Here is a 7,373-nt window from a genome sequence, read left to right as displayed (position 1 = left end):
TAAGTAGATGAATACATATAAAGACAAAGATTTACAAACCCATCATAAAACCAGAAACTGTGTCTTTGTTTGCTAAATAATTTTCATATATTGTTAAAAGTGTCTATCCTTTCTCTCTGTCTGTCTCTCTCACTGCCTAACTCTGCCTGTCAAAAAAATTTAAAAAAAATAAAAATAAAAATAAAAAAAGTGGCCGGTTCCTTGGCTCACTTTGTTAATCCTCTGCATGCAGCGCCAGCACCCTGGGTTCTAGTCCCAGTTGCTCCTCTTCCAGTCCAGCTCTCTGCTGTGGCCCAGGAGGGCAGTGGAGGTGGCCCAAGTGCTTGGGTCCCTGCACCCGCATGAGAGACTGGGAGGAAGCACCCGGCTCCTGCCTTCCGATTGGCACAGTGCCAGCTGTGGCAGCCATTAGGGAAATGAACCAACGGAAGGAAAACCTTTCTCTCTGTTTCTCTCTCTCACTGTCTTACTCTGCCTGTCAAATAAACAGATAAACATACAAAAAATAAAAAAAGCATTTACCCACTTCTTCCAACCTTCTATTAACTATATTTAATACTTGATGTCTGTATTTGACTTTTGTAATTTTGAAGCATAAACAGATATTTCTTTATCTGGGGAACTATTTTCTACCTTCTACAGAATAATGTACTTTAATTAACCATTCCAGCAACATACAGCTAATGAATATTTATCATGTGCTAGGCACTTCCATGAGCATAAGAATCAATAAAAAGCAAATTGTCCTCACAGAGCACATAATCTATTGGGATGCCTATGTTTATATGTGTTTTGATCACTTGGCATTATATAAAAATCTGGAGCATCTTTCTATCAGGTTTTTGGGGGCTGATTTGAGCCATTTATAATTATATGACTTCTATAACTGGTACACAAACTGTGAAATACCAAACCACCATCGTTGACATCATTTTGTCAGAGATGACAGACCTCAGGATGCACAACAGATCTACTGAATATGGCACTGTGAGCCAAAAAGCATAATGACATCAGTATGATTTTCCAAGGCTGCAGCCCAAGACCTCTGCCAAGTGCAAAAGATGACCATAGGAGCCAAACCAGCATTTGAACCTGCAGGAGTTGGAAGAGGAAAAGGAGAAAGCAATTTGAACTGACTGTCAAAGCAGTATTCAAGCAGAGGCCTGCCTTCTCATACAAAGACAAACTATACACAAACTACTCAGGTTGCTCCTGAAGAGCTTTGTAGCTGGGACTTCAGGAGAGAGTTGTGGAAAAGAGAAAGGGGGCGGGGCTAGAGACAGATGTTGCTGCAAGAGAAAACTATGGATTGTTCAAACCAGGAGCATACAGTTTTCTCTTCAATATGGAAGGAAATTCAGTTATACCAGATGCAGATGATCCTCTACCAGATGAAGGAGATGGAGACTGTGAAGAGGAGAGTGGTAGTAATGACACTACCTCTCTTTTGGCAGACTGATTTTTTTTTTTTTTTTAAGAATGAGATGAAGAGTAGAGCAGGAAGGAACTTGAATGGGTAGGAAGGAACAAGAAGAGTAAGCTGAGGAAGAGCATATCTGGGAATATGCTGAGTGGAAACCTTCTCTTTAATCTCACTGGCCCATCCCCCCTGCCTCAGGTCAACTTCAAAGTTACAAGAAGGTGGGATAATGATGCTGCCTTCAAGAATTGTGCAAAAGGTGTAGATGATCAAAGAAAGACAAATGTCTGCTACATGATACATTGCATTCTGAATTTCACAAGAACTTTGTGGAGAAACATATTACATACTAGTTTTATGTGCTTAAAAATGTAACAGGTTAAAAAAAAAATAAGCAAGATCCTAAGGTGATTCACACCCACATTGAAATTTAAGAAGTGTTACATTATACAAAAGAAATTTCTTTAACCTGAGATATCTTTTTCTCTACATGGTCTTCAAACCATCTTTTGTGATAAACAAACCCATTGGGTTTTTAAGTTACCATACAACACATGCAATGTCACAGTTGTTCTTTCAGTTGCAAAAAAGAAGCAGACTTTTTTTATTATTATACAAATGGAAGAATGACCAGACGAATGTCATTTAAAAGTATGTATTTAAATAAATTGCAATTAAACTAACATTTTTGGATTGTAAAATTCACTTCAATGAAGAACAATATTCTCTGTTCCCATAAAAAATCTTTGATTATCTCCACACTGTGTAGGCTGAAATATCATAAATTGTATGGCTGTCAAAAGTTAAATATTTTACTAAACTTAAAAATATAGAAATAATAGTAAATATATGTCTAACTGTTTCTCTTGACACTGTAAAAAGGAATTTTTCAAAACATATATCACTGCCTTTACAGAAATTGACACACAATCCAGAGAAATGTATTTATGATTTGTCTTACCTTTAACTCCCTACATATGAAGAAAACAAAAATTGCACAAACTTCCACTTACAGCTTTGCAGTTGTTTTTAGGTAGAAAGCTACATCTTTTTCTGCACACTACAAGGAAACCAAATGTGTTAAAGTACAGTGCATTAATTTGTTTACTATTCAAGGATGCAACAAAAGCCACTGTGTTGAGAAAGAAGTCCAATATATAAGTCTTCTTCAAAGCACAATAAATAAATTTTAATTGCGTAGTTTTAAAACATTGAACTGAATGGAACATACTACATTTGATCATGGCCAACAGACCTGGAATTTTGCTTTCTTTTCTTATTATATATTTCTCCAATCATTGCTTATTAAAATAATTTTCCTATACCTGAAAAATTGTGCACATCAAGATATGCATGTGTATATACTCAATATGACTTTGCATCTTCTAAAATACATTTATTGTATATGTTAAATATTTGAATCTCTGTTAAATATGTGGTTTTAAGCATTGAATTTCTTGTAATGTATGCAATGTTTTTGTATAGCAAATGTCTGGAAACATTGTTGTAAATATAAATTTTGTGTTTTTTAGCTTTATAAACTGAAATAATTTCAGACTTAAAGGAGAAAAGATGATAGTGATAGTCTCATATGCCCTTCATCCAGTCTCCTATTAATTTCCCCTAATACTAACATTTTATAGTACCATGATATAACAAAATTCAATGCAATGAACAGTGATATACTGCTATTCATTAAAGTACAAATATTATCGAGATTTTCTGTTTTTCCATTTCTGTGGTTTCTGTTTCATATTTCAGGATCAGATCTAGGATATTGCATTACCCAGTGATGTCCTGTATTCCTAATCTCCTCTCACTTGTGCCATTCTCTACATCTTTCTTTCTTTCCTTTCTTTCTCTTTCTTTCTCTCTCTCTCTTTCTTTCTTTCTTTCTTTCTCTCTCTCTCTCTCTCTCTCTCTCTCTCTCTCTCTCTCTTTCTTTCTTTCTTTCTTTCTACCTGACTTTTTTTGAAGAGTCCTGTAACATTGTTTGGTAAAATCGTTTACAATCCTTGTCTATACTCTTGAGGAACAGTACTTTTACTGCTTACTACTTTTGAATTATTTCTTTGGCAGAGGGTTACGCTTGTGATTATAAAATAAGTTGAAAGTATGCCATTGTAAAATTTAAAAGAAAAAATAAGAAAGGAAAGAGAAGGGTGGAAGCGTGGGTTGGAGGGAGGGTGTGGTGGGAAGTATCATTGTGATCTTCAATCTGTGTATATGAAATACATGAATTTTGTTCATCTTATATAAATAACAAATTAGAAATAATAAAAAAAAATTTCTCTTTGTCGTTTTGGCCAAGTTGTTCTCATATTAGTGCAAGGGGCACAAATTTGCAGGCAGCATAATGTAGATATGATGGGTCCCATTCCTTCTTTAGTGTCAGGGAGCACACAAGATCACTCTGTCTCGTCAGTGGTGATCTTAGCCTTGATTACTTGGTTAAGGTGCCCTCTGTCAGGTTTCCTTCTCTACTGCAAAGTTGCCTTTTTAAACCTCCTGTGCTCTATTAAAAGCAAGTAATTATATCTTCTGCATGCTCAAGCAGAGGGAAATTCAGCTCACCCTTGAAGCAACAGATATCAAAGAATTTATGGACAGGATAAAACCATCAGATTAAATAATAAATGTTTTGAAAGAGAACTTTTGTGGTTATATAATGTATTTTATTTCTTCTGGAATATCTTTTTTTTTTTTTTTTTTTTTTTTTTTTTTTTGACAGGCAGAGTGGACAGTGAGAGAGAGAGAGACAGAGAGAAAGGTCTTCCTTTTTGCCGTTGGTTCACCCTCCAATGGCCGACGCTGCCGGCGCGCTGCGGCCGGCGCGCTGCGCTGATCTGATGGCAGGAGCCAGGTACTTCTCCTGGTCTCCCATGGGGTGCAGGGCCCAAGCACTTGGGCCATCCTTCACTGCACTCCCTGGCCACAGCAGAGAGCTGGCCTGGAAGAGGGGCAACCGGGACAGAATCCGGTGCCCCGACCGGGCCTAGAACCCGGTGTGCCAGCTCCACAAGGCAGAGGATTAGCCTAGTGAGCTGCGGCGCCAGCCTCTTCTGGAATATCTTGAAATAATTTTATTCTTTTTAGTGCATCTTGTACATAGCAATGATTATTTTGTCTTCATAGAGATTTTTCTTCTGCTTCATTCCTTATACATGCTTTAGAATTCTGAAAGAGCCATGCCTTTCCCCACACTTAAATATTTATTGAATTACTCTTTTATGTTACTGTAGGCTCAATGTCAATTTTATTTTTTGAGTTGTAACCCAAGACCATCATTATTTATTTTTGTGGTTCAAATTAACCAATTTTAAGTAGTGGGAGCCTTTTCACTCTTGGCTTCCCTTTGCCTCCTTTCCCTTTATTACTGTTATTTTGATTATTTAGCCTTACCTTAACTTCTGGCATATTAAATTATTGTAAGATTATTTAGTATTGCCCCTTCCACAGCCCTAGTTTCAGCCATTTGTCCAAGAATCTCTGGCCCCTTTAAGTGGAGAATTATAATTAGAAAACAAAATATGAATTCTAGGTGATTCGTTTGCCCATGAGGAGTCTGTCTCTAGAGTTGCACAGTATACAGGGTTAGGAAAAGTAAGTAGGTGTCCTCAGCCATTAGATACACAAATCTGCTTTTTTTCTGTATCAATGCATCTGAGTATATATTATAAAAAATATGTGTTCATACTGCTATTACCATTTTCCATTCAACACCACATATATCATTTATACTCTGCTTATTTACAACTTCCTGTCCCCACACTAAAAACCTAGATGACATTATCTGGATGTGTTTAATTATAAGAATAAACATGTACTATAATTTCAAAATTGCTAAGCCATAATTACTAAGATGCACTTCTTGGGTACAATTATATTAGTCTTTTCACTTACAGTATCTGATCAAAATATCCTTTTATTAATTACTTATGGCAGTTATTTTATTCTTCTATTGCTTCCTTGTGGCCGTGTCATACAGCAACGTAGATAGATATATTAGCCACAACCTGCATTTCATAATGGATCTCCTCTCTCCTCCTGTCTCTGAGTAATTTTTTAAAAATGTGCAGACTATGAAAATTACTCTTTGTAGTCTCTAGTCTTGAGGGTCTGACAAATGCACTACCCATATATCTACCACTACAAGATCATAGAGGATAAATTCATCATCCCAAAATTTTGTTTCCTCTTTGTGGTTAACTATTCTTCCACATCCAATTCATGGAAATCACTGATACATTTTCTGTCTCTAGAGTTTGTTTTTTTCCAGAATGTCATATAATCTGAATGATCAATTGGGTGTTGAATTTTCACAGTGAAATGTTTTGAAAATCTATTCATGTGCTGTAAATCTATAGTTAATTACTTTTAGTGGCTAAATAGCATTTTACTGTATGAATGCATCTTAATGTGCTTGTCATTCATCTACTGAAAGACATTTGGGTTGTTCCTAAGTTTCTCTTTTTGCAATCAAGAATAAAACTCCTATAAACATTTGGATGCAAATATTTCAAATGATATATGTTTTTAAGGGAGGGCTTAAGTTTTTGATTTATCATAGTAAATACCTTGAAATGGAATTACTATGTCTTATGTTTAGTGTATGTTTACCTTTATAAAAACTACCTGATTGTATTACAAGGTGCTTACCTTACAGTAAAATATAAAAATTCCAGTTTATCAGATTCTTCAAAATCAATGATTTTCAGGTTGGTTTGGTGGTTTTCTGCTTACATGTATTTCTGCTTACATTGTATTAAATGTCCAGAGGTATTTCATTATGGTTTTAACTTGCATTTCCTAAATATTAACTATTTGACCACACTTTCCTATGTTTATTTGTAATCTATTTTTTGTGAAAAATCTGTGAATTATTTATTATTATATTGTAGCTATTTGTTGCAATTCTTTATTTATCATTTAAATAATTCCTTCATTAGATATGGGGTTGCAAATGTTTCATCCTAGGTTTTGGGTTGTCTTTGCATTCTGCTAACATTATCACTTAGAGATAAAATCTTTGCATTTTTATAAACTCCAGTTTACTGTTTTAGCTTTTAAGTATGTCTCTTTTGGTTTCATAGCAAACATATCATTACTCAACTAAAGAACATGAAGATTTACACTTAAGCTGTCTTCTAAATGTTTTATAGCTTTACATTTAGATCTAGGATCCATTTAAAACTAATTTTGAATGAGATGTGATATATACATTGAGATTTTTGTTTTGTTTCATTCAACATTAAATTTCCTTTGAATTTTCTCAAAATATATTGATTGCATTTTTATTAGTCTGATTTGAGTTTTATATCCCTTTTGTCAATGTACTTATATATTCCTCTGCTAAACCCCCAGAGTCTTGATTACTATGGCATGGTAGTGGGTCTTGATATCAGGTCAGACTATACTTCCAATTTTAGTTTCCTTTTTTTTAAAGCTTTGTTTATTTATTTAAAAGGCAGAGTTACAGAGAGGCAGAGTCAGAGACACAGAGAGAGAGAGGGGTCTTCCATTTGCTGGTTCACTCCCTACATGGGCAGCAATTGCCAGAGCTGAGCATATCTGAAACTAGGAGCCAGGAGCTTCCTCCGGGTCTTCCCACTCGGGTGCAGGGGCCCAAGCACTTGAGCAATGCTCCACTGCTTCTCTAGAACATAGCGGAGAGCTGGATTGGAAGTGGAGTAGCTGGGACCCGAACCAGTGCCATATGGGACGCAGGCAGTGCAGACAGTGGCTTCACCCACTGTTGATTAGAAGTGCACTGAATTTATATGCCAAATTAAGGAGCATTTTTAATAATAATCCTTCAAATTTCCTTTGACAATATGAAAGAAACAGACAAACAGATAGAGCTTCACTCCCTAATTCACTCTAAATACACACATCAGCTGGGGGTGGGCCAAGGTGGGATTCAGAATCTAGGAATTCAGTCAAGGTCTTCCAT

General features: G+C 35.7%; 1 pseudogene; it reads left to right on the top strand.

Annotated features, from left to right (window-relative positions):
* The first annotated feature begins 1,061 nt into the window (after nt 1-1,061).
* LOC127493226 (protein CWC15 homolog A pseudogene) lies at nt 1,062-1,773 on the top strand (annotated as a pseudogene).
* Nucleotides 1,774-7,373: the final 5,600 nt, after the last annotated feature.

This window comes from Oryctolagus cuniculus, chromosome 5 (assembly GCF_051225735.1).
Source record: "Oryctolagus cuniculus isolate XC-2025 breed Fujian yellow rabbit chromosome 5, ASM5122573v1, whole genome shotgun sequence".
Classification (NCBI taxonomy): domain Eukaryota; kingdom Metazoa; phylum Chordata; class Mammalia; order Lagomorpha; family Leporidae; genus Oryctolagus; species Oryctolagus cuniculus.
Note: the sequence above shows the minus strand (reverse complement) of the source record. Positions and strands in the feature narration are given on the sequence as shown.